Consider the following 27,693-nt stretch of genomic DNA (forward strand, 5'->3'; position numbering starts at 1 on the left):
CACATGAGGAGTTGGTGGTCCAGTGAGGAAGACCAGGAAACGAAACAGTTACAATTTGGCACGCCAGGGGCCAGTTCAATTTTCACCTCCTTCCCAGGCATCTCCCTTTTTACTGAACACCTATTTTTCATTCTTCTGAACTCTTTAATTATACTGTTACTTAAAAAAACCGTTATGTCTTGTGTGTTATAATACATATATTTAGTCTCTGTCCCTAGTTCCTGGCACAGAGCTCCCCAAACCCCTAGAATTTCCTGAATGATGGGAGTATCTTTTGTTAGTCATAATGAGCCCCTTTTGCTCAAATCTGAGTTTTTTGCTAATAAAGTGACTTAGGATGGGCCCTAAGATAGACTCTGGATGGGGCTCCTCCCCAGAAATACCCAGTGATTAGAGGGTTGGAACTTTTAGCCCCATCTACTGACCTCTGGGAAAGGGGAAGGGGGGAGGGGGCTGGACATTAAGCTCTATGAAAACTCCTGTACTAGGGCTGGGCGCGGTGGCTCACGCCTGTAATCCTAGCACTCTGGGCAGCCGAGGCAGGAGGATTGCTTGAGCTCAAGGAGTTCGAGACCAACTCTACTAAAAATAGAAAGAAATTAGCTGGGCAACGAAAAATATATAGAAAAAATTAGCCGGGTGTGGTGGCACATGCCTGTAGTCCCAGCTACTCGGGAGGCTGAGGCAGGATCTCCTTGAGGTTGCTGGGAGCTAGGCTAATGCCACTGCACTCTAGCCCAGACACAGTGAGACTTTGTCTCAAAAAAAAAAAAAAACCTCCTGTACTAAGCCCAGGCAAGATAACTTATGAGTGTAATCCCTGTGCTTTGGGAGGTCAAGGTGGGAGGATTGCCTGAGGCCAGGAATTCAAGATCAGCCTGGGTAACACAGGGAGACCCCAATCCCACCTCTGCCCGCCCCCCACCAAATTTAAAAATTAGCTGAGTGTGGTGGCAAGCACCTATAGTCCCAGCTACTTGGGAGGCTGAAGCAGGAGAATCACTTGAGCCCAGAATTAAAGGCCACAGTAAGCTAGCGTGCCACCACACTCCAGACTGGGCAACAGAGCAAGACCTTCTCTCTTAAAAAAGAAAAAAAAATCCCCCAAACTCTTGTACTGAGATTCAATGAGCTTCTAGGTTGGTGAACACATCAAGGCGTAGAAAAGAAAGCCCTGTGCACCCGCCCCCCTTTACCTTGCCCTATGCATGCCTTCCATTTGGCTGTTCCCAAATTATATCCTGTATAATGACTCAGTAAATATAAGTAAAGTGTTTCCCTGAGTTCTGTGAGCCATTCTAGCAAATTATCTAACCTGAGGAAAAAGAAGATCATGAAAACCCCTAATTTATAGCTCGCCAGTCAGGAGTATAGGAACTAGACTTGCAATTGTGGGTCTGAGCCCTTAACTTGTAGGATCTGATGCTAACTCCAGGCCAGCAGCATTAGCACTGAATTAAAGAACTGCTCTCTGTGGAAAAAAATCTACACATCGGGTGTCCAAAGTGGTGTATGAGTGTAGAGAAACTGTTTTCCCAGATCTTATCTTATCTTTTAAACGGAATGAACTGGTTTTTGTTAAAACTACGTCTTATATTTTCATTTTACTTTCTGTTCAATGGAGTTAGCTGGTTACTAATTACAAGAACTACATCTTACATATCCATCTTATTCTACCAAAGTGCCAACCAAGCACAGTTCTGGGAAAACGTGATTATTTCTAGCATACGCTCCAAACTATGCAAGGCGCTAGATGGGTACCCAAGGGGTGACAGATGAGGCCCTAGTCCCTCTGCTGCTTGACCTTCTGCCCCTCCCTCCCTTCTACCCCAGCAGGATGATCTATCTACCCACCTTTCCACCACCGATGTTTCTGTTGCTTTGTTAGGTTACTTCCTGTGCATGGTCTGCTTCCCACCCACTCCCGGCCTGGTGAAATTCTACCTATGTTCAAGGCCTAGCCTAAAAATCAAATCAAGGGTATATTAAAAATATATAGACTAAATAGGCCACTTAAAAGACAAATTATTAGACTGGATTAAAAAATTATAAACTGTTTACAAGTAATATATCTTAAACATAAGATACAGAAAAGCTGAAAAGTACTGAAAGTAAAAGTTACACCCTATAGCTAACCACAAAAAAAGGTAATGAAGCTCTATTCATATCATATACAAAAAGCATCACTAGAAATTTTTTTAAAAAGTACATTTCATAAAAGAGTTAATAAATTCTAACAGGAAGATATATTTTATATATAAAATGAGAAATATATAAAACAAAAATTAATAGACCCAATAAGGAGAAACAGACAATTCTCCAAAGTTGGAATTCTGTCAACAGTTCTAAGCAAAAGAATAAGCAGACCATGCCGGCGCGTTGGCTCACACCTGTAATCCTAGCAGTCTGGGAGACTGAAGCAGGAGGATCACTGGAGCTCAGAAGTTCGAGATCAGTCTGAGCCCTGAGCAAGTGCAAGACCCTGCCTCTATTAGACTGTAGACTGTGCAATAGAAAAAATCAGCCAGCCATGGTGGCACACCTATAGTCCCAGCTACTTGGGAGGCCGAGGCAAGAGAACTGCCAATGTTTGAGGTTGCAGTGAGCTGTGATGACACCTCTGCACTCTACCCAGGGCAACAAAGTGAGACTCTTGTCTCAAACAATAACAACAAAAAAACGAATAAGCAGACCAAAAGAAAATTCATAAGGAATTTATAAGTTCTGAACAATATTAACAAATTTGACTTATTGATATATAGAACATTGTACGTAACAACTGCTTCACGTACTTTTCAAGAGCATATAGTACATTTACCAAAACTGACCCTAAACTTTATTATAAAACAAGTCTCAATAAATACATTTCGAGGATTGAAAGAACACAGAATATGTATTTTGAATAGAGAATGTAAGCTAAAATCAACAATAAAAAGATAACTAGCAAATTCTCAAAGCATTAGAAATATTTCTCAATTACCAATAAAGTTAAAAATTATAAATTTTAAAATGTTTTGATAACAAATCTATGACATATAAAAACTTGTGGGATGCAAATCAAGCCATGCTCAGAGAGAAATTTACAGCTCAAATGCATATATTAGAAAGGAAGAAAGGTAAAATAAACTTTTGACTCAACTGACTAAAACCATCATTATGTGGCACATGACCATACATGCTCCCTGCCCTCGGGGAACATGGTCTAGTGGAGGGGACAGACACAAATCAGAGCGCCCCAAAAAAGGAATGAACAAAACGCTGTCCTAGCTAAAAGTGAATTCAATTAAATCCAGCAACCATTTAATTCCATACATTTAACATTTATATTATACAATAAATAGTTATATATTGATTGGCTGCTTGTTTTACACAAGATACAATGGTAAGTACTCACAAGGTATGAAGACAAAAAAATCTAAGAACCTTTCAATCTAGTATGGAATATTAGACATGTACATTTTCTATTATTCAAATATAACCGAGGATATTTTATACAAGGTAGCATAGATGCAGTTAGAACAGAAACAAATCACTAAAGTTTGAAAGGAGGAAGAGAATGGGGGAGGTGACTTTCGAACAGGTCTTGGGTTGAAAAGGATGTAAACAAGACGAAGAAAAGGAGAAAGTTATTTTTAGTGGAGGAAACTGTACAAGGATGTGAATATGCAAGGGTAGAGTTCTGAGAATGGAAAGAAACCCAATTTAGCTGAAGTGTGGTGTGTACATTATTTCAACAAATATTTGCTGAAGTTTACTACGTGCCAGACATGTGCTAGAGACACTGGAGATGCAACTCAGAGCAAGATGTTCACAGGCCCCCAGTTCTTGTGGGTTTCCTAAGAGGTGGGGCAAGAGTGCAATGAGATTCTCTTGACAGAGCCTCTGAGTGACACTCAGGCACTCCTGTGATACAGGAATCAACTATCTGCTGCATGTTAGAAGGCTTTAATCCTATGTTCAAAGACCACAGAGGTCAGGGTTGTCAACAAAATACGGCCTGGAGGCCAAATTTGGGGCACCATCTATTTTAGTAAATAAAGTTTTATTAGAACACAGCCACATTCATTCTTCTGTATTCTAAGGCTGCTGCTGTGACACAATGACAATTGATTTGTAGCTACAAAAGGGACCATACAGCCCCCAAAGCCAAAAACATTTATTATCTGGCCCTTCACAGAAAAATTGCCAAATCCTGATATAGTTTGTTGGTCTGTTTAATATGTGTTAATACTATAATAATAGTTTATAAAGGTTCCTGTGAGAATAAAACATATAAAAATTACACACTACCAGAGTCTTCTCTAACAGAAGAATTTGTGATCCTGCACCATAACAGCACTACCCATGATAATTTTAGCCTAGCCAACACTCACCTTGGCCATAAATTTTTTTCTTGGGCAAAGAACCTACAGTGCACATAGCTTACAGCAGTATAACTAGCTCCCTGGTGTTCTCTCCAAGACAAGCTGGTTGTGAAATGTAGTTTCTAGACCTCTGGATGGGGAGACTTACTGTATGACAGTCATTCTCAGCGCCAGCTGCTCACTGGTCACCCAGGGGCCCCCAGGGAGCTTCAGAAAAGCGACTGTCGGATGCCGCCCCCATGTCCGCATTGACAGCCGTCTAGGGTGGAGTTCAAGTGACTCCAAAGTGCCGTCAGAGCTGAGAACACTGTTGTGTAGGATTATCATCATAAGCCATTTACAAAAAATCGGGAGGCATCTACCAAAACAATTACTTTCATTTTAAAGCCATTTATTTGTAGCTGTTCATTCAGGAAGAACCAGCTATCTATTATGATCACTCCCAAATAATGATGATAAAATGAGGCCTTCTACCTAAAAGAGAGTGCTTTATTTATTCTAACAGGAAAGCATGTACTTAATTTCTTCTGCAGGGCACAAAATTAGGAAGAAACATTGTTAATAGAAAGAGGGTGAAGGTGGGACTAGGCAAGAGACACGTGCCTGTTTCACTCAACCACAAATTGTTGTCTGAACCACACCAAGAGGCCCCATCCAACTCTGGCTCTTGCATTAGTACTAAGAAACAGTTGTGTGGGTTTGTTTTTATTTTCATGTTTGCTTTTTGTGAGTACCTCATGCAGGTTAGCCCATAATCTTATTCTTAACCAGAGTCAAAGGCTAAAATCATCCATGTAACAGTAAACATTCTGTATGGCTCCTGAAAGAGTTTTTCCACAAGGTGCTACAGGCGACAACAGTGGTCAAGAGATGAATGAGGGTGCTCAGTATCTGTCGACTTTTACAGTAAAACATTCGTGTGAAAGGCCCAAGCCTGTAAGAAGTGGGCATACAGATGGAATCTATAGCAAAACTAAAGGATCCATAATTTAGTGTAAACAGTTGCCCTTTAACAAAACAGCATACACAGTGATACAAGAGTTACTACACCCCTGTATAAATGATAAAGGTAAATAAGTTAGGATGAGCGCCTTCATTTGAGTAACTCTGGAGTAAGGACATCTTCCCTGGGAGATCTACTGGCCTAAGCTTAATAAACAGGACTTTAATATTCATGCGGAAAATGTCGGGTGCTGGGACATGGCCGATTGCCGCCTCCCTGTAGTTCCGCATCTCTGGGGGCCAGTGCTGCGCGTGGCCAGTTAGAGGCACGCTGCTGGGACCGCCCCGAAGCACACAGCCACCCCGGACCCCCACATGCCCCACATGCCGTGGGGACCCTGAGTACCAGAATGCCCCAGGCCCACGTGCTGCTGCCTGTTTCTGGCCACGCTGTTTGTGTGATCCTGATTGGGTAATTTTTGAATCCCACTGTTTTTGATTGGATGTTAAAGCTTGTTGTTGATTGGATGTTAAAGTCTGCTGCTGATTGGATGTTAAAAGCCTGTTGCTGATTGGATGTTAAAGCTTATAGTTGATTGGATGCTTCTTGAGCCCTACTAAGGGTATAAAAGCAGGGGCAGAAGGGCAGGAAGGGGAGAGCATCAGAAGACACCAAGAGAGCTGTAACAGTAGGTGTGTTAAGCCCGCTGTAGAAGAATAAAGGCTGTTCTCCGACTCTTCGTGTGCCGCTCGGTTCTTTCCCGGGTCAAATGAATAAGAGCTGTAACAAGAGCTGTAACGCTAGCTGTACACACTGCCGCAACAATATGGTGGAGAGTTTCTAAGACCCAGGGCTCAGTGGGGAGGGGAAAGAAGGGGATGGGTAAATTCACACCTAAAAGTATAATGCACAGTGTCTGGGGGATGGACACACTTAGAACTTTGACTCAAACGGTACAAAAGCAATTTATGTAACCAAAATGTTTGTACCCCCTGTAATATTCCAACATTAAAAAAAAAAAGAAAAAAAGACCCAAGGCTTTGTCTAAGAACAACTTGGGATCCAGAGTATTAGTTTTCTATTGCTGTGTAACTGATTACAACTCAGTGGCTTAAAACACTGCTGTTAATTAGCCCACAGTGTGTGGGTCAGATGTACAGGTGGGTTCAACTGGGTCTTTGCTTAGGGTCTCACAAAGACTGGGCTCAAGGTGTGACTGGGCTCATATCTGGAGGCTGGGAGAAAAATCTGCTTCTACGCTCATTCAGGTTACCAGCAGTATCCAAGTCCTTGAGTCTGTAAGTCTGAGGTCCACGTTTTCTTGCTGGCTGTTAGCTGGAGCAGCTCTATGCCCCTAGAGCAGCGGCCCCCAACCTTTTTGGCACCAGGGGCCGATTTCAGGGAAGACAATTTTCCCACGAACTGGGGATTGTGGGGGTGTGGTGCTGTGGGTAGGGGTGTGTGTGGTGCGGAGCTCAGGTGACGATGTGTCGCCTGTTTCACGTCCTGGGGGTTGGCGATGGCAACTCTTGAGGACGCCTTCATTCACACAGCCCCCTCCATCTCTAGAGCCACCAACAGCTTGTTCAGTCCTTCTCAAGCTTCAAATCTGACTTCCCCTTCTGCCATCAGCCAGGGAAAGCTCTTTGCTCTTAAAGAGCTTATGTGTGTACGTTAGGCCCATCCAGCTAATCTCTTCACCTTAAGGTCAACTGATTAGTAACCTTAATTACATTTGCAAAATCACTTTTGCCATATAACAGTCACAAGAATGGTGTCTCATCATATTCACAGGGGACGGAATTATACAAAAGTTGAGGGTCACTGGAGGTCATCTTAAGATTCTGCCTACACCAGAGTTCTGAGTAGAGCTGAACTTGCTTTGTAAATGTGTGAAAAGTAAACTTGCTGTCAAATGGGAGGGAGTATTAGCAAATTCTCACTCAATTCAAAAGTTCGAAAAGCAAACAGAATTGGCCCCCAATCACAGGCAAGCCAAAGCTCTCCTATATGAATTTACTGAACATACTTGGCATTTTCTGGAGGCTACAAAAATTTTCCAATACGCTTTCAATTTAATAAGTGTCTTGTTGCCGGGCGTGGTGGCTCACGCCTGTAATCCTAGCTCTCTGGGAGGCCGAGGCAGGCGGATTGCTCAAGGTCAGGAGTTCAAAATAAGTGTCTTGTTTCCTTATGTCCTGAATAAGCACTTATTAGCTACCAACATAAACTGTAAACCAGAGTTAATCATGTACCTTGTGTACCTGGACACAGAATTAATCCAATGGCATGAGGCAAGACAGCCTCCTTCTCAAGGGTCAGGGGGAGTTTTAAATGGTCCTCTAGCAACAAATTGCTGAGAGATTTAGAAAGTCTCCTTCTCCACCAGTTCTTAGCCACCTAAACTCCCAGAGCAACTGTGTGCACAGTCCATTAGATGGTGGCTCTTTTTAAGCATCCTTTTAACTACTGTTCTTACTCAGTATATTCCACACCAGCATTCCCTACCCTGGAAGATCTGAATATCAGAGTGAGCTCAATGGGTCTCTACTAGAAGAACAATGAGATGGCTGAATGAATAACAGATTTATTCACCTAAAAGGAGAATTCAATTTATATATTTATGAACAGAAACCACTAGTGTGTGGATTGGAAGTATACAATATTAACATTGGGGGGTAGTTCTGCCTGCATTTCTACCTGGGAGGTAGCACTATCAATTCTATCAATCAGCTCTTTAATATTTCTACCATGCTTGGAATGGCTTTTCTGGGCTGGCTAGGAAAAATGAACTGTTTTGCCCTTGTTTTATACCTTGAAATATTAATGCTGGAAATACACTTTAAGCAACTCTGAGGATTTTTATCTTCCATTCCATGTATATACTAAGGTCAAATTTCTTTCTGTAGAAACTTAGGAATATGCTGGCACGTAATGGAAAGGAATGATTTTTATGCAGAAGAATGTATCGATACATGCATTGTATCTGTACTACATATAAATATGCACTAAGACACTGTCTTAGCAGCTGTCGGCCCCTCTGAATCCCTCTCCCCCACGGCCTTGTCCGGGCGGCTCTCTGCCCTGGGAGGCAACACTTGGGGACTGCAGTGACAGGCTCTCTTATCCCCCAGGCTTCTGGTCAGGTCTGGCCAAAGGGAAAGCATCATTGTTAATGTTTATGTTCCTCACTATCCTTACCAGCTCACATCACTAGTTAGACTGAAAGGACAGTAGAAAGTCTTCCACTGTGTAGGCACAGATCTGGCCTGGAACGGGCTCACAAAACTGAGTCCTGTGTGCTCTACAGGTAACTGTCCGTGTCACCAGTTCAATGAATATGTAAACAGCACTCATTCTGCACCAAACACTCTTCTAAATATTTTATAAACATCAGCAATTTTCCTAGTAACCCTAGGAAGCAGATGTTATTGTCACCCTCACTTCACAGATGAAACTAAGGCACACAGAGGTTGAGTAACTTGCCCAGGGTCACAAGCTAGTAAGGGGAGGAACCAAGATTTGAACTTAGGCAGTTTGGTCAAGAGTCCTGCATTTCATCACGATTAGGCTGCCAGTCACAAAGAGCAGTGCCACAAAGTTGAGATACTTTGGCTGGGACAGGCAGGTGAACGTGTCATTGCTCCAATGCTAACCTTGAACGTGTTATTGGCTAAGAATGAAAAAAACTAGTGCATAGATTTTAAGTAGACAAAATCATAGCATAAATCTGCTCAGAATGACTCCAAGTATTTTACAAACCTCAGCTGGGTATGTACCAAACACCCTTGATGTTCCATGTTCTGTAAATCTGCATATAAGAAATACTACCGATCTGTCTCCATTGTAAAATCCACATAAAACAGTAACAATGACGACTTCTCATACTCTTAAATATCATTCCATTGTCACAGCAGGGCTAAAATGTGTGAGAAAAATGTGTCTGAAATACTCTGAAATAACATTATTAGAGCTATATTTGCAACCTTGAAAGGCTGTGCAGGTGGTGCTGTCACTCAGTTACAGAAGATTTATGGTCTAAACATGGGGAATAAGCATGTGTAATGTGCAGCTGCCACATAAGAATTTGGTCATTAACAAGCTCAACGCACCACAACAAAGAGATATTCAGTCAGCAAAAAAAACCGTCTGCTCAAATGTCAGCACAAAAGAAATCCCCAGAGATGACAACTGTACAGTTTAGTATCCAGTAGTAAATACACAATGAATTTTAATCATTGTGTAAAGGCACTAGAAAATTTAATGTTTAATACAGAACATTTTTTTCTTGCAAGACAAAGGAAAAACACAAACTTTGCAATTACTAAAAATACATCCTTGTTTAATGTTAGTAATGGTACCAGATTTAAGAAGGCAGTAATCAGCAAAAGCAGAAAATGTCGAACATTGTCTGTGTGTAATTACTGTGCTAGGTGTTTTTCATATTTTTAGTTTTTAAGAAATTTCACATGAGCTATATAATAGCCCTGAGAGGTGGGTTGGTCCCCCCAAGTTACAGATGAGAAAACTGACTTAGAAGGTTAAATAAATGTGCCAAATTGCTGTCAGATGTAGCAGTGAAGACACCTTAATACAGGTTTTTGGACTCCTTCCAGCCTGGTGCTTTTGTCACTATTTTACTCTTTCCTGATGAAAATCCACCTGAATACTAGAGTCTGCCACATTTGGTATTAACTACAGGTCCTGATAAAGGTATAAATTTTACCACTGAGTATCTTCACTGCACTAGAATCACCACGAATTAACAAATGTACATATGTCACCACAAATGTTGGTAAAATAATAGCTTCTCAGATTTTTTAAAAATTTAAATTGAAAAATCAAGAGCCATTCATGATTTTTACTAAGCAGTACTGAAAACATAAAAAAGGTACAAAGAATAATATAAACATCTGTGTTCTCACCATCCTGATTAAGAAATAAAACTTCACCAATTATGAAATCCCCCGAAATGTGCCTCTCCCTCAACTGCATTCTTCTAAGAATAACCAGCATCTGAATTTAGGGTTTATCATTCTCATATTTATGTTTACTTCACACTATTTCTAAGCAACACAATACTGCTTTTCGTACATTTCATTTTTATGTAACACCTATGTAAAACATATTGTGTTATTTGCACGTAACAATGTGTTTATGAATGTCATTCATGTTGACTTCTATAGCTCTATTGCATTCATTTCTTATAGTATTTAAACTTTTTACTCTAAGAGTTACGTTTTAAGATGTTTTATGTTTCTATGAGTCTGACTACAGGCAATGATTAAGTCCAATACCTTTCTGAACAATAAACCCAGAACAGAGCTCACAGACAAAACATGTTTGTACACATTTAGATTTTTAGTTATAAGAGATCTATCCCCTTAGGCCCTCAGAACCCAACAATTACTGACCCCACTTCTAGAATCTAGCTAAATCCTAGCTCCAGCTACTAAAGGTATACGTGTATGTTTTACTGTAGTACTCTTTAGCAGAGTAAAAATATCCACTAATGAGGGAACAGTTAAGGAAATTACGGTTTACCCATACTATGGAACGTAACACAAACACAAAAAATGAATGAGATACAGCTACACTTACTGCGGTGGTTTTAAAATATGTCCATAGATTCTTTGAAATGCCTGCCTTTGAAAGGTGAAGCCTCATTCCATTTCCCTTTGTAGGGGGACCTAACTTAGAGACTCTCTTCTAACAAAAAGAACATGGCAGAAGCAATGCTATATGGCTTCTGAGGCTAGGTCATGAAAAGGATATAGCTTCCACCCAGCTCTCTCCAGGAAGCCTGCCGCCATGTTGTGAGGATACTCTAGCATCCTGTGGAGAACCCCCATGTGCAGAAGAACTGAGGCCTCCCACCAACAGCCAGCTATGTTAGTGGGTCACCTCAGAAGTGAACCCTCTTAGCCCCAGTTAAGCCTCATGACTGTAACCTCAAATCTGACCCCAGGTATGCCACTACCAAACTCCTGACACACCGGAACCATGAGATAATTAGTTTTAAACCACCAAGTTCTGGGGTTCTCCTATGTAGTAATAAATAACTAAGAATGTACTTGCACATAAAAAAAAATCAGTAATTCATAGTTCGGTCAAAAATGTAGCAGAACATTATACATATGCCTGTTTTGTATATTCACACCAGCTAACAGTGATTAAATTTCTAGGGAGGTACTGGGAAGGGAAGGAGAGGGAAGGACAGGATACTTTCTTTTTTTGTTTTATATGCTTTTGTATTACTTGAAAGATTAAGTGCATGCTTAACTTCTGTAATTTTTTTAAAAGCCTATTTTTTTTAAAAAAATAAATAAATATAAAACAATTTTAAACCAATTGAGATTAAATAAAAATCTCTTACCCCTTGTAAAAGAAAAGAACAAAATGACTTTAATTTTAGACACACTGCTAACAAGTTCTATTATGTGGTCTCGTAGTTGACTGCTGATTAAAAGCAGCAAATTGAGGGAGGAGTGGGCTATTAGAGGGAGGCATAATGCCAGTACAAAGACATGACAGTTGAGTCTGTCAGAAAAAAGGAGACAAATGCTTACATGAGCCATCTGAAGCCACTCAAATGGAGGAACAAAGACCCCTACGTGTCTAGAAAGAAGCCTGTGAGGATGCAACTGCCTCACAAGACCATGATTATAAAACAATATTTATAAAGCAGTGAATAGTTTATAAAGTATTCCACATACTTCATATTTTATTTTAGTCCACAATAAGCCTTGAGGTACACTGGAGTATTTATACTGCCATTTTACAGATTTGAAAATAAACTCAGGAAGTGAGTGGAGCCAGAGCACAAAAGACCCTGAATTCCATTCTGGGAGTTCAAACTTTGTGTATTCATCTGACAGTGAAAAGGGAGAGACTCAATGCTTGTAGCTGCGAGTCCTCAAGCCACTGCAAACAGAACAAGCGTTCCCTCCAGACCATCCAACACTGCACTGACTGCATGCTCACCAAACAAGGTATTTTATATACCTTACAAAAATTATCATAATAATTTTCAGGGAAGGCACTGCTAGGACAAGGGGATAACACAGAAACCCAGTCTTAGTGAAAGACAAAAGTGTGTTTTTATCAGGGGTTTCCAGGAAATACTGGAAGAGGCAGATAATCTGTTTATCGAAAATGTACAAGTAAAAGTGAAGAATGTATCCTATTTGTATCAATTTCTACTCTCAAGATGGTAGGATATATTGATATATGTCTAATTCTCTGCCCAATCACTTGAGATTCTCAAGAGGGAGCCAGACACATTAGAAAGAAACACAAGGCTTTGGAGCCAACCAGTCTTGTGCTTAAACTGTGGCACAGTCTTTTTCTGCACAACTTTTTCTTCACCTCTAAAACAGGGAAAATAACACTTCACTCACATGGTTATTGCATGGGGTGCAATAGTAAGGATGAAATACCTTGTACAATGCTTGGCAAGAGCATTACGATCAACAGATGGCTACCATTGTTATCACCATCAGCACCATTTTACAACGGGCAAATAAAGATGGCCTGGACCTGCTTTTGAGCACAGACCCACTTCCTTCCCCGTCACCTCTGTTCATGTTGTGTCCACCAATGATACTGATAACACACTATGTCTGTGTTTCCTCACTTCATTTCTGAAAGTCATACCCACTGAGACTTAGTTCATGTGCTATATCCTCCGAAGATTTTCCCAACTACAAGTAATCTCTCCCTCTTCCTAAGTGCTCACTTAGGTTATCTGCCCCTTTATTACTGTACTTAGCATATTGCTCTTTTATTATAGCTGTTTTTGTTACTACCTTTCCAATTAAATTACAACCACCCTCGGGGTGGTTACCCATGTCCAGTTAAGTCTCTGCAGCTCCCACAGTACCTGGCACAATGCCCAACACATAGAAGGTACAAAGCACACATTTGTTTAGTGGCTATAATAATAAAAGAATATCAGAGGCTTATGTAGCAAAATTATCATTAAATATCAATAGAAAGGTCAGCTGGATTTTTATAGCTTTGTTTTCATATCTAAGTAACTCTAGTATCCCATCAAAACTCTGACTTCTCCATTCCTGATCACTATATTTGGATAATTCTTAACAGCAGCACTTACTATGTGCCAGGCATTGCTCTAAGTGTTTTACCTACATTCACTCCTTCAATCCTCACAACAATCCTATGAAGAAGTGCGAGAAGGAAGCCAAGGCACAGAGATCTTGAGGCCATACCATAATTCCTTTCCCTCTAACTATACAAGAAAAAGGAAAGCTAATGAAAACTCCAATCAGTCAAAATAGTAGATGATTTTAAAAAGCTATAATGGCCAAAGAGAATTTATTAACCGTTGCAGCACCCATTATAATTTCCAAAGCCCTACTTCAATGAATCTTCACAAAACCCCTCTGCATTGGAGTTAGTTGTCTAGTTCCTTTTCCATTCTCTCCCTACTCATAATTTAATATATATTAATGTTTATTGCTCCAAGGTAAAAGAGGTTTTTCTACCATCTGTCATCTATAATCAATTTCAACTGAGCTCCTGAAAGTTTCAGCTACTTCTAACTAGTGGAGAAGTCAAGCAAAACTGTCCCCCTCTCTACAGGCACGGGACTTCCACAGGAACTTCACTTCGCTTGAGGTCAACTGCTCTGCAGCTAACTAGATTTACAAAGTGCACATAACAAGGGGCTTTAAGAAAACAAAACAAATGAAAAGTTTAAAACCTGTTGAGCGGAAAATTACCTAGGATCTATTTCTTTGCAATAATTCATCCCTACTTAAAAGAGGTTGCTGTTTAAGTTTTGGCTATCTCAAGGAAGTTACGAAAATTGCCTTTGACTTCATAACAATGGAAAAACCCCTAAAGTTTACAACCAAATAAGGTATGCAAGGATTTTTTGGTCTGCCTTTGTTGTTGCTAACAGTAAAAGCAAATTTACTTACTGGAATACAAAGACATGGACTGAATGAGCGCGTGGCTTAATGTTTTAAAGAGTTGGTTTTCTCCCCCATTTATTGATCAAAATCCATGACTGGCTATTTAGTTGACAGAACATTTTGTGTCCAGGCATAAACATCAGTTATTTGATCTTCTACAGTAGTCAGGATGTTGCCAAACCAAACTGAAGTTTTCCATTATGAATGTATTATTGTCTACTGTAGAAGCAACAAGCTATGAAATTAAGCTACAGGGTTATTTTATTTTTTTTGATGGTTCTCTTTTTCACAGCCCAGTCTGTGGCTGGGACACATTCTATGTACTTATCCTCCATATCGAGCTACCTCACTGACAAGCACTGCTGTTCACAATTGGCTTTTAATTTCTTAAACAATATATGCCTTTTGACATGAAATACAATCCTACCACATTTAAATGAACTCAATCACTGTCTTCAGGCTTGACTTGTTCCCTGAGCTTTCTGTTGATTATGTAGTTTCACACAGGAGGCCCCAGGTCTCTGATGAAGTAGGACATGCCCAAGAACTATGAGGAACAAGGGTGGAAAGCAGAAGTGAGAGAGAAGGAACAGGGAGTACAAATTCTGAAGAAAGAGAACGCGAATGTAAACATTCTGCCAGTTAATTTAGAGTATGTTCTCTCAGGCCAGACGGGGTGGCTCACACCTGTAATCCTAGCACTCTGGGAGGCTGAGGCGGGAAGATTGCTCGAGGTCAGGAGTTTGAAACCAGCCTGAGCAAGAGCAAGACTCCATCTCTACTATAAATAGAAAGAAATTAATTGGCCAACTAATATATATAGAAAAAAATTAGCCGGGCATGGTGGCATATGCCTGTAGTCCCAGCTACTTGGGAGGCTGAGGCAGCAGGATTGCTTGAGCCCAGGAGTTTGAGGTTGCTGTGAGCTAGGCTGATGCCACGGCACTCACTCTAGCCTGGACAACACAGCGAGACTCTGTCTCAAAAAAAAAAAAAAAAAGAAAAGAAAAAGAATATGTTCTCTCTGTTGAGATGCAGAAAATACACCTATGAGGGCTGTCCGGAAAGTATCCAGCTACTTATTAATATAATTTTTCATATTACATGGCTGGATACTTTCCAAACAGCCCTCATATACCTTATAAAATTATCATAATAATTTTTTCAGCATATTATGGGGATATCATAATAATTTTCAGGCAAGGCACTTCTAGGATAAGAACTCGCTGGAGAAAAAAACGAGATGTATATAAGAAAAGTAATCCCACCAGACCACGCATGGAGTCTAGAGAAGCCTGAACTGTCCCCTCCTCACCCTTGTCAGCAGTGTCATTCTACTGTTATTAATATTAACTAAGAAAAAAAATCATTATTAATTTTAAAGGTTTTCCTCAGTTCAGGATGTTTTGAGATATTTCAGACCCAACAAACTTTATTGTTATCCTGAGTACACTATCGTACAATTTAATCTTAACACATTACTCTCCTACACAATAAAAAAGTCATTTTTTAAGAAGCGTTTATTTGCCCCTAGATTAATCTAATCTCCTATCAGAAACTGAATGGCCATGTGGACAATGACTTTACAAAGCTAACTGGAAAAGATAATCTGAGATCCCTGGGAAATGATTCATCTCCAACTAAACAGTAGGATAGCATTTTTGCCACAGCTCATACATGAATAGGATACAAAGCTGACAAGAGCAGATGTTTCCAGAGAAAAGAGAATGGTAATTATCGGCCACTTACTCTGAGCCAGGCAACATTATTACTACTAATCTGGCTCCGTGGCTGGTGCAGGGAACACCTGCTGGTTTTTTTCCTGCCCTGCTCCCACTCTTCCTTTAGGGAACCTCCCCTTCCTCATCCCACGTGGTCTGGAGGGATTGTCAATGGGCAGGACTGTGATTCAAATCAGGCCAGTTGGACTGTCCCAGGAATCTGACACGAGTAGTACCGTGTTTTCCCGAAAATAAGACTTGGTCTTATATTTATTTTTCCTCAAGAAGACACCCTAACGCTTATTTTCAGGGGATGTGTTATTTATTTTTTTTTAAAGTACGGTACAACAATCTACATTTATTCAAATACAGTTAAGTCTTCTTCTTCTGGAACATCATCATAGTGAAATGGCAGCCACAGCTTTCCTTCTTCCCCCTGGGGACACACAATACCTAAAGCGGAGTGTTGAGGAGACTTTCCTCTCAAAGCCTCAGCTTGCAGGACCTGACAAGGGAGCAGACCTTGTTGGTGGGGCTGCCCGCACCTTTCTGTCACCTCTGGGATAGTAGCTGTCACGATGGGGCAGATGAGAAGGGCTGCTCATCTTCTTTACCACTGTGCGACGAAATGCTTGGATTATGCAGATACACTGCGTACCCACGCCCATCACTAGGTCTTATTTTCAGGGTAGGGCTTATATTGCCTAAATGCTTAGAAATCCTGCTAGGGCTTATTTTATGGGTATACACCAGGATGGAAAATGGCTGGCAGTCATTTGGATGGCAATCCCCCATGGAGATCTGCTGTTAATTCCTATTCCTGAAGTCCCTAGCTGCCCTAGGGCAAGTTGTTCCATTTGCTTCCTTAGATTTTGCAATTGACCCAGTATGTGTTCAATTCCTTGTTTACCTGAGTTAACTAGAGTTGGTTTCTGTTTCTTCCAACCACATAATTTTAACGATATGAAATTTAAATCTGGGCTGATATGTACTTTATTCCTATTCTTTTCTCTTCTTCATAATTATACTGATGGTTTTTCAGTTTATTTTTCTTTCCAACAGAATGTACTTCTTAACTCGTGTCAGCAAGAACATTACATGAAACTATGAAAGGCAAGTTTTGGTGTACAACCTGTAAACTTCTGAAATTAAGATTTTCAGCTGGGCACAGTGGCTCATGCCTGTAATCCTAGCACTCTGGGAGGCTGAGATGGAAGGCTCACTTGAGCTCAGGACGTTGAGACCAGCCTGAGCAAAAGCAAGACCCTGTCTCTACAAAATATAGAAAAAAATAGCCAGGAGTGGTGATGTGCACCCTGTAGTCCCAGCTACTCGGGGGGCTGAGGCAGGAGGATCACTTAAGCTCAGGAGCTTGAGGTTGCTGTGAGCTATGACGACGCCACTGTACTCTACCCAGGGCAACAGAGTGAAACCCTGTCTCAAATAAATAAATAAATAAGTAAAATAAAAGACTTCCTCTGTGAGAAGATCTTTGGCACTTCTCTATGAACCTTTTGACTCTTGCCTTGAGAAAACATTTCCTTACAATTAACAAACATGAACCATGAATGCCTGTGTGCGTGCTGCAGTGTTGCTATACTTGTGCCATGCCAACTAGACTATTTTCAGTTCAAAAGCAAACTGTTAAAATCAGAGCATTCTACCAAGCAAATGTTTCACATCTTGGACACAACACCTTTTACTGTAAATGATTATAGATTTCAGATGCAGCTAAAACTCACTGAATTTATAGGGACTTAGCATCTAAAGCAGTTAGTCTAAAGTTTATTTTGGGTCAGAGCAGTCTGGAGCCTAGAAATATAAACAGAATCATTCTCTCTCAAACCTAGTATGTAGGGAGATTAACTTCTCCTTTTCAGAAACAGGAATAACGTAAGCTGTATATATGATGTAATAACCTGTACTAATAAAATTACGTTGTAGTTTAAGCACATATTATCCTTGGTGTATCAGAGTTATCAGAGATTGCCAAATCTCAAGGCTACTTCCTGAAACGGGAGTTCTGTGAATAAAAAGGATGGATGTTGTGGCAACACTTGCATTAAATTACAACTCTTGTAAGAAAATTTACTACCTAAAACAAACTCAATGGCAAAAAAAATTAGAAACTGAGCACTTTCTCATCTCTGATAAACTTGATGGTTCACCAAATAATTGTTAAGCACGTCTGAGTTTACAAAGTAATTTTCACACAGTTAAGCATTATTATTATGTAATCTGCATTTTGGAGAAGGAAGCTCAAATTGGTTAAATACGAAAAAAAAAAATCATACAGCTAGGAGAAAGATGAGTGAGGCGACCTGCTGATAGCTTTTTCTAAATCCTGTGGTTCCTCCATAATAAAACCAAGGAGTCATTATTTTACCTTAATAACATTTGATATCATCAACTCTCTAGTCTAAGAGTATACAATATATTTAGAGATAGCAGGTCAGTATAGTTGGTTTTCTGGAGTGGTGCGGTCAAGGGTTTCACAATGCTTTTCACTTTTTAGCTCTGCCCCTGTTATCTTCTGTTTATTCCATTTGGAGATTCTGTTCTTCTGGTGAATTCCCACGGGTCTGACAAAGTTAGTGACTTGTTTTATTTTCTCACTGTGTTTTGGGAAAACATCACATAGTAGTGGCTGCTCTTATCTCTGTATGATCTCTAGAAAGGCAGGGATTTCGTTGTATCCGAGTCTAGCACGGTTCCTGAGACTTAGGAGACATACCTTAATTGTTTACTCAATGTAAAAAAACAAAACAAAACAAAACCCCCAGCTTTTCAGCTATAAAAGAAGTGGGCAAATTAGACCCACATTTTAAAAACTTTTAAAATTCACTCCTTTTTTTATATTTGTAAATACTATACAGTTGCTTTTATTACTCCTTTTCTTAGAAAGAAATTTGATAAAAAATATTCAAACAGCAGTGACTGGATATCTGCTTATATTAAGAAATGATTGCTCATTTTTTTTTGTGTAATCACAGCATTATTTTTTTAAAAGGTCCCCATTGGGTATATGTGAAATATAAAAAAATATGCACATCTTTATGACAAAACTACAGAAGTACCCCATAAAAGTTTTAACCCAATTTACTCTCAAGAAAGGCATAAATGATTTATATTCTATTATTTGTAAAGCTGCTGTTTGCTTTTTCTTTTTCTCTCTTTTTTTTCTTTTGTCACACTATGATGTATAATAAAAGGAGTTAACAGGGATGAGCTAATTTGGGATGGTTAGCTCTTAGAAAATTTTAAACAAATGATCCAAGAACAATTGTTAAGAATGCATGTATTAAGTTGATATAAGTAGAATAAGTCTCATGAATAGACTTCTGAACTACTCTTTCGTTTTTCATGTAAGTAAGTCTTTCGGTTCTGAAACCTCTCTCAAGGAAATTATACATTTTTGGAGAATCAGTCCTTATTCTCTCTTGACAGCTAAAAGGCTTTTCTCAAATTTAAACAATGTTAATCATGATGACAAAAATACACTACTAGTGTAACTACTTCACTCTGTTCCCATCTGTGTCCCACCTCTTCCCTGAAAAAAAATCAGTTCTCTGCAATGTCTTGGTTTGGGAAGTATGTCCCAAGATAAGAATCACTGTATTTTCTGCATATCCCCAGTGTTTAAGATTTTATAGTTCCTTAATTCCTTACAAAAAAAAAAAAAGCCTTTTTCCCTCTGCTTAGCAGCCACGCACTCCACACACACGGGCCACTTGGGAAGAGGTGGCCCCTTCAGCCAGGCTAAGTTAGTGACTCTGAGCCGCTGCTTAACACCTGGGCTGTTTGTATGCTACCCTCTGACTCCCACTCAGACTTAACTGGTCTCAGGTGGAGCCCTGAATAGTATTTTTAGCATTCCAGGTAATTCTAATGTGCTGCCAAATTTAAGGGACATTGCTTTAAGATTTCCTCCAGTTCTAAAATTTTATACTTAAAAAAATTAAAATGTGATAATATAATGATTAGATGAAAATGTCTAGAATTCAAGGAACCGCTTAGCCTGCAAGAAACCTCTTTAATCACTGGATCATGCAAAGAAGTTGAAACTGCGAAAGTGTGGTGTTATTAGCACCCCCGTCATCTCTTCACTCTCTACCCCTAATTCTTTGTCCTCTTTTCCACTTTGATTTTTTTTTTGTTTTTTTGGAGACAGAGTCTTGCTCTGTTGTCCCAGGTAGAAGGCAGTGGCATCACCCCAGCTCACAGCAACCTCAAACTTCTGGGCTCAAGTGATCCTCCTGCCTCAGCCTCCCAAGTAGCTGGGACTACAGGTGAGTGTCACCACACCCGGCTAATTTTTCTATTTTTAGTAGAGACATGGTCTCACTCTTGCTCGGGCTGGTCTCGAAATCCTGACACCAAGTGATACCTTCTGCCTCAGCCTCCCAGAGTGCTAGGACTTCAGGTGTGAGGCACAGTGCCTGCCCTTCCTCTGTCTTTTGTCAGAAGGCGTTCCCACTATGGACCTAGCTCTACCGAGTCTTCCCCTCCAGGCTCCTGTGATCTCTCAGCTGTTCTCTTTTTCAATTTCTCCCCCGCTGTAATAATCCCCCAGATACGGCGTGGCCAGATGTCTGACTTTAACTTGGACAGTAATACATTTTAGCTCAAATTCAAAACACCCTGCCAGCTATTCCCTCCCTTCACCTGCCACCCCCACTCCATCAGCACAATCTCTTCATCAATACCACCTGGCCCATGATCCATTTGGACTCATTTAACAGGTTACTAATTAACAATCCTTGCTTTTTGAAATATCAAATCTTGTACCTAGTCCCCGTGGCCTCCCAAAATATTCCAATGGCTTCCTGCTGCATTATAACCAAATCCAAACTCCCTGAGAGAATCCAGCATGTCCCCCCATCAGTGAAGCATCACAACCTTTTCCTGTGTCACCTGCTCCCACCTTGTCAAAGAGCCTCAGAACTGACGACCTGAGTATCTCCTGCAGCAGCTCAGAGACAAGCTCTACTCAGTAGGGAAGACTGGCCGCAGCCTGCACTCGGTGGAGCCAAAGCCCTCTCTGACCTTCTGAATTGCCCTGCCTGTCCCCACACCCCTCCCTACATCAGGGCCTTTTCTGGTCGGAGGAGCTTTATCTTTATGGAAACAAAAAGACAAAGAAAACAGAGCTGCCAAAGCACACGGAATATAATTATGGCAATTCTCCCACTAACAATTAAGTCCTGTTCTCTCTAACTGTAAAGTGAAAGTCCCAGAGTGCAGGTGGCAATTTTTTTATTCTGACCAAGGGGCTCCAGACTAACCTTGCAACAAAAGCTGGGGCAGCAAGCACAAAAACTGGTTTACTCCTGCCTTAGCATTCACTCACCCTTTACTGTTTCAACAAAAGTGCGTGCCAGGTCTGGTGCTGGGTGCTGGGGATATGGTGGTGAGTCAAATCAGCGCTGCCCTTGAATGAGCTGACTTCCTAGTTGGAGAGGCAGACTTACAGAAAGCATCACACAAACAGATGTAAACCACAAGGTCCCCTGAAGGTCCCCAGTTACAGGCCTGGAGGTCAAGGGCTGTTCCCCAAGAAAGGGAAGCTCGAGCAGAGGTCCAAAGGCTAAATGGGTGTTAGTCAGGCAAAGGCAAAGATGGGAGGTGAGAACTCTTCATGCAGTATGCGCAAAGGCCCTGTGGCAGAGAAGGCATAGACAGCAGGGACCAAAAAAGGTGAGTGTAGGTAGAGGACAAGGAGGAACACATTTATATCTCAGTTTGTGCAAGGGGCTATTTTAAAGCCAGGTGCTTTACATGTTTTATCACCGGCCCCAAGAAATAGCTGTAATTACTATTATCAGTTCTATTTTACAGAAGTGAGGCACAGAGAGATTAAGTAACTCGTCCAAGTTCACTTAATAGCAAAGCAATTATTTTTCTCTTTGCATTTCCCCCCTAATACAACATAACACACATACCAAGTGTGGGAGGGGGGAGGAACCACTAAAACCAGTGAATCAAATTCATTGTGGAGTGAAAAAAGTCGTCAAACCAGTTCTTTCTGAATAGTCAGGTAACAGACTAAAATCATCACTTTTCAACTAGTTGTTTTCATGTCATAAAGATGTAACCATAATGAAATGTTTTGTAGGAGAGAGTTTCCATTTTAGGAACTGTGCTTATGTGGTTAAGTTTCAGTTAAAAAAAAAACTAAAAATAGTTGGTGGGAATATGTCAGTCTTTAAAAAATTATACATATTTATAGCAAAAATATGTATAATGTATAAAACATCATGATGTTTTGAGATACATACACATTGTGGAATAGCTAAATCAAGCTAAGTAACATGCATTAGCATTACCGTACATATTTGTTTGTAGTGAGAACTTTTTTTTCAAATTGTAAATTAGCAAATTACAGTCGTATATATTTACAGGGTACAAAATGATGTTATGATTTACAAATACTTGTGGAATAATTAAATTGTGCTAATTAACATAGCCATCACCTAAAATGATTATTTTTTTGTGGCGAGAACTTTTGAAATTTACTTAATTTTTTAAAAATTTTTACCCAAAAGTCACTATGCAAACTGCGAGCAATTTTGAAATGTACAATACACTATTAACTATATTCACTATTTTGAGCAATAGAACTAAAAAAAAAAAAAATGTATTCCTGAGGTTTTCCTATCATCTTCCCATCCCTCCACCTCTGGTAACCACCATCGACTCTCAGCTGGAGTTAGATTATTTTAGATTTCACATAAGTGAGAGCATGCAATATTTGTCTTTCTCTGTCTGGCTGATTTCACCTAATACAATGTTCTCCAATTCCAGCCATGATGTCACAAATGGCAGAATTTCTTTCTTTTCTGAAAGCCGCATAGTATTCCATTGTGTATATATACCATGTTTTCTTTATCCATTCATCTGCTGACACACATTTTGATCCTGCAACTTGCCTGTTGTGAATAGGGGTGCAATGAAAATGGGAGTATAGAATACTGAAAAAGATTTGAATACTGATTTCAAATCTTTTGCATAAATATCCAGAAGTGGGATTGCTGCATCAATACGGCCGTTCTATTTTTGGCTTTTTGAGGAACCTCCATCCACTTTTCCATAATGCCTGTACTAATTTACATTTCCACCAACAGTGTACAACGGTTCCCCTTTCTCCAACTTCTCACCAACACTTGTTATAGTTTGTCCTTTTTGATGATAGTCATTTTGATAGGTGTGAGAGGATATCACATTATGGTTTTAATTTGCATTTCCCTGATGATTGGTGATGTTGAGCATTTTCTCATATCTGTTGGCCATTCATATGTCTTCTTTTGAGAAATATCTATATTCAGGTCCCTTGCCCATTTTTAATTCAGATTATTTCTACAGAGTTGAGTTTCTCATATATTTTGAATATTAACCTCTTATCAGGTGTTAATATAATAATCAGTCATATTTGTATGACTTGCAAATATTTTCTCCCAATCCATAGGCTGTCTCTTCATTCTTGTTTCCTTTTTCATGTAGAAGCTTTTTTAGTTTTATGTAACCCTATTTGTCTTTTTTACTTTTGCTGTCTGCGCTTTTGGGGTCAACCCTTTAAAAAAAAAAATTACTCCCTAGACCAATGTCATGTAGTTTTCCCTCTGTGTTCTTTCTCAGTAGTTTCATATACAGTTTTAGGGTTTTGTTAACTCTTTAACACATCTTGAGTTGATTTTTATATATGGTGTGAGATAACGATGCAATTTCATTCTTCTGCATATGAATATACAGTTTTCCCAACACCATTTATTGAAGAGACTGTCCTTTTCCGTTGTGTGATCCTGCTTGTCTAAAATCAACCTATCATCCATGTATGGTGAGAACTCTATTAACTATAGTCACTATGCTGTACAATAGCTTTCTGGTGGGAATACTTTGAATAATGATTTTTACTAACACGCCAAGGTGGGTGGATCACTCAAGGTCAGGAGTTAGAAACCAGCCTGAGCAAGAGCGAGACCCTGTCTCTACTAAAAATAGAAAGAAATTAATTGTCCAACTAAAAATATATAGAAAAAAAATTACCAAGTTATGGTGGTGCATGTCTGTAGTCCCAGCTACTCAGGAGGCTGAGGAAGAAGGATTCCTTGAGCCTAGGAGTCTGAGGTTGCTGTGAGCTAGGCTGACGCCATGGCACTCTAGCCCGGGCAACAGAGTGAGACTCTGTCTCAAAAAAATAAAAATAAAAATAAAAAAATAATGATTTTTTAAAAAATACTTTGCTGTATTTTCCAAAATTTCCACAAGAACCATATAATATTCTTTATAATCAGAGAAAATAATAAAAAGACACAGATAAGCTAACAAAAAGACAACCCAATTTAAAAAATGAGCAAAGGACTTGAACAGACATTTCTCCAAAGATGATATACAAATTACCAATAAGTACATGAAAAAAATGCTCAACATCATTAGTAATCAAAGAAATGCAAATCAAAACCACAAGCTACTATTTCACAACAATTAGGATGGCTGGAATCAAAAAGTCATATAAGAACAAGTACTGGTGAGGCTATGGAGCAACTGGAACCCTCCAGGAGTGGGGAACCTGCCTCATGCACTGCTGGTATATGGAAAATGTATTGTGAAATGGTGCAGCTGCTTTGGAAAACAGTGCAGCAGTTCATTAAACAGAGTTACCATATGACCCAGCAATTCTACTCCTAGGTCTTCACCCAATAAAAATAAAAGTATATCCATACACAGATTTGTACACAAACATTAATAGAAGTATTATTCATAATATCAAAACGTGGAAACAACTCAAATGTCCATTATTGGATGGATAAACGAATCTGATATATCCATACAATGATATGTTTGGCTATAAGAGAGAATGAAGTACTGATACATGCTACAACTTGGATGAACATCATAAACATTAAGAGAAAGAAACCAGTCACAAAAGACCACATACTACTCAGGGGTCCTCAAACTTTTTAAATAGGGGGCCAGTTCACTGTCTTTCAGACCGCTGGAGGGCCAGAGTATAGCTTGAAAAAACACTATGAACAAATTCCTATGCACACTGCACATATCTTATTTTGAAGTAAAAAAAAAAAAAAAAAAAAAAAAAAAAACCGGGCAAGAACACCTGCATGTGGCCTGTGGGCTGTAGTTTGAGGACGCCTGTACTACATGATTCTATTCATCTGAAAGTTCATAACTATATCGAGACAAGAAGTAGATTAGTGGTTGCTTAAGGCTCAGGAGAAGAGAAGGGGGTAAGAATTAAAAAGCACAGGGTGTCTTTTTCAGGTGATGAAAATGTTCTAAAATTAACTATGGTGATGGTTGCACACGTCTGTGAATATACTAAAACCACTGGATTGCACACTTGAGCTGTATGGTTGTATGAGTTGAATTGTATGGTATATGAATTACATATCAAAAAAGCAGTTTAATTTAAAAAAGAATAAAGTCCCTGAAGTCCAATATAAAAATATTCTCAATTCCTTATAAAGAAATGTAACTCAAGGAAGACTGACATTCTGCATTTTATAGTTTCAAGTACCATTTGAATTTTTAAATTATGTATATGCATTACTTTTATAGTAATTTTTAGACAAAATTACATATTAAGGAAAAAAAAGATGAAGACAAGCAAAAAGATGAAGAGCCAAGCAGTTAATGTCCAGTACCAATTACTGCTTAACTCTAATCATTACATCACACAATGTCTCTTCCTAAAAGCGTTATACATCTGGGAAAAATTATTCTTGAGAAACCTTTATTTATTTAACATAATGGGGTATACCATCAATTTTAGTCTGAAAGTCATCAGTCCAGAGATAGCCTGTCAGCTGTGAAAAAGGAGTATTTAATTAAAAAGAAAGATAATAAAAAAGAAGTGCCAAGCATTCAATCCCAATTGAGTCCATTTTGCTATTCTCCAACTAGAATTGGAATTCAACCCACTGCATGCCAGACCCACCACAGGCATTATCAAAGACAACAGCAACCAAGAGTTTTGTAGTTGACTTTTCTGCCCGAGGTCTACTTTTTTTCACCTATGTTTTATCTTCTACACCATATTTTGTTTTTCATTTTTCTTTTTTGAAATATAGTCTTGCTCTGTTGCCCTGGGTATAGTGCTGTGGTATCATCATAGTTCACTGCAACCTCAACTCCTGGGCTCAAGTAATCCTCCTGCCTCAGCCTCCCAAGTAGCTGGGACTGCAAGCATAAGCCACCATGCTTGGCTAATTTTTCTATTTCTTTTCTTTTTTAGAGAGTGAGTCTAGCTCTTGCTAAGGCTGGTCTTGAACTCCTGAGCTTCAAAGCAATCCTCCTGCCTTGGCCTCCCAGAGTGCTAGGATTACAGGTGTGAGCCACCACACCCAGCCATTTTTCCTGCTTTTGAAAAGAAAAAATAAAGTATAAAAAATGCTCCAAACTTTTTGTTTTTCTCTTAGTTCTGTTGCTGTTTTACATTTAATTACTAGAATTTTTTTTTAAAACCAGTCAAATTTAGCAGTGGGAGGGGGGTGTATACCAACTTTAGTGACACTAATATTAATAAAGTCTAATAACCTCCTACCACTAGATCAGTTTCTGGGATTTCTGCATGCTTTCTCACTTTGTGTACTTCCCTCCACTGTTTATCTGTTCTAATCCCCATCCATTATGATCTCCTCTTCCTGCTCCCACCATTCCATGCCCACATACATGATTTCCCAGAATTCACACAACAGGCTGGTTATTCAGCCCATCACTAACCCTTAAAATGACTAAAAGTTCAGAATGTTAAAAGTTCCCTTTTACAGTTCACATTGTAATAAAGTATAGCAGCAGCTCTTGATCTGAATTGGAAGCATTTCATTTGGGTCCTAATTACAACTTAAGGATGGAGGCATGCTTCAGGAAAGAAAGCACCAGTTCCAATTTATTATTATATCTGCTGTCTCAGGAGTGCAGAGTATGGAAATGCATAGTGGTTTAGAATCACAATACAATTTTAATGCTTGAAGACCTAACCCCCGTATGAAGGAAAATAAAAGCTGCAGAGAAGTTAACTAAGTTGCCAGAATCCACATTTCTGGTTTCCTCTTCCAAGGACTGAGCTGTTTAAACGTAATTCTTACACCTTAAATATTCTATTTCTGTTTTCTAATTTTCTATATGTAATAATGTAGCTGCAGGACAGATACACCACTCACTGCGTGTCAGACACAGTGACCTCTGTTCCCTGGACACGAAAGGCTCCCTCCTGTTCAGGACTTCTACCTGGAAAGTTCTTCCCCCCAGCACTTGCAGGGCTGTATCCTTCCTGTCATGCGGGTCTAAGCTCAGAGAGGTCTTCCTTGACCGCCCAATCTGCAGCAGCCCTTCTGTAGTCATTCTTCACCACATTACCCTGTTTACGTATGTAGGTAGATAAGTATTTTACCCTATTTTTTTTTTATTGCGGCATATTATGGGGGAACAGATTTTAAGGTTTCAATAAATGCCCTCCCCCCCCACAAGTCTGAGTTTCCAGCATGACCATCCCCCAGATGGTGCACATCTCACTCCTTATGTATATATATACCCGCCCCCCTCCCCCCTCCCACCTGCCCAATACCCTATTACTGTAGTACCTATGTGTCCACTTAGGTGCTCTCAGTTAATACCAGTTTGCTGGAGAATATATCTGGTGCTTGTTTTTCCATTCTTGTTTACCCTATTTTTTAATCACAACCCAAAATTGTCTTTAGTTGCTGATCTCC

The 27,693-nt window shown here is 39.6% G+C and overlaps 1 protein-coding gene and 1 long non-coding RNA gene across 2 annotated transcripts in view; both read right to left on the reverse strand.

Moving 5' to 3' along the window:
* Window positions 1-27,693, reverse strand: part of TMEM123 (transmembrane protein 123) — a 51,981-nt gene that overhangs the window by 13,478 nt on the left and 10,810 nt on the right. The window lies entirely within an intron of this gene.
* Window positions 763-27,487, reverse strand: LOC142870630 (uncharacterized). Its single transcript, XR_012918994.1, has 2 exons — window positions 24,011-27,487; window positions 763-14,793 (listed from the first exon to the last, which is right to left on the reverse strand). It is a non-coding gene; the product is annotated as an uncharacterized LOC142870630 (long non-coding RNA).

The sequence above is a fragment of the Microcebus murinus genome, chromosome 4, assembly GCF_040939455.1.
Source record: "Microcebus murinus isolate Inina chromosome 4, M.murinus_Inina_mat1.0, whole genome shotgun sequence".
NCBI lineage: Eukaryota > Metazoa > Chordata > Mammalia > Primates > Cheirogaleidae > Microcebus > Microcebus murinus.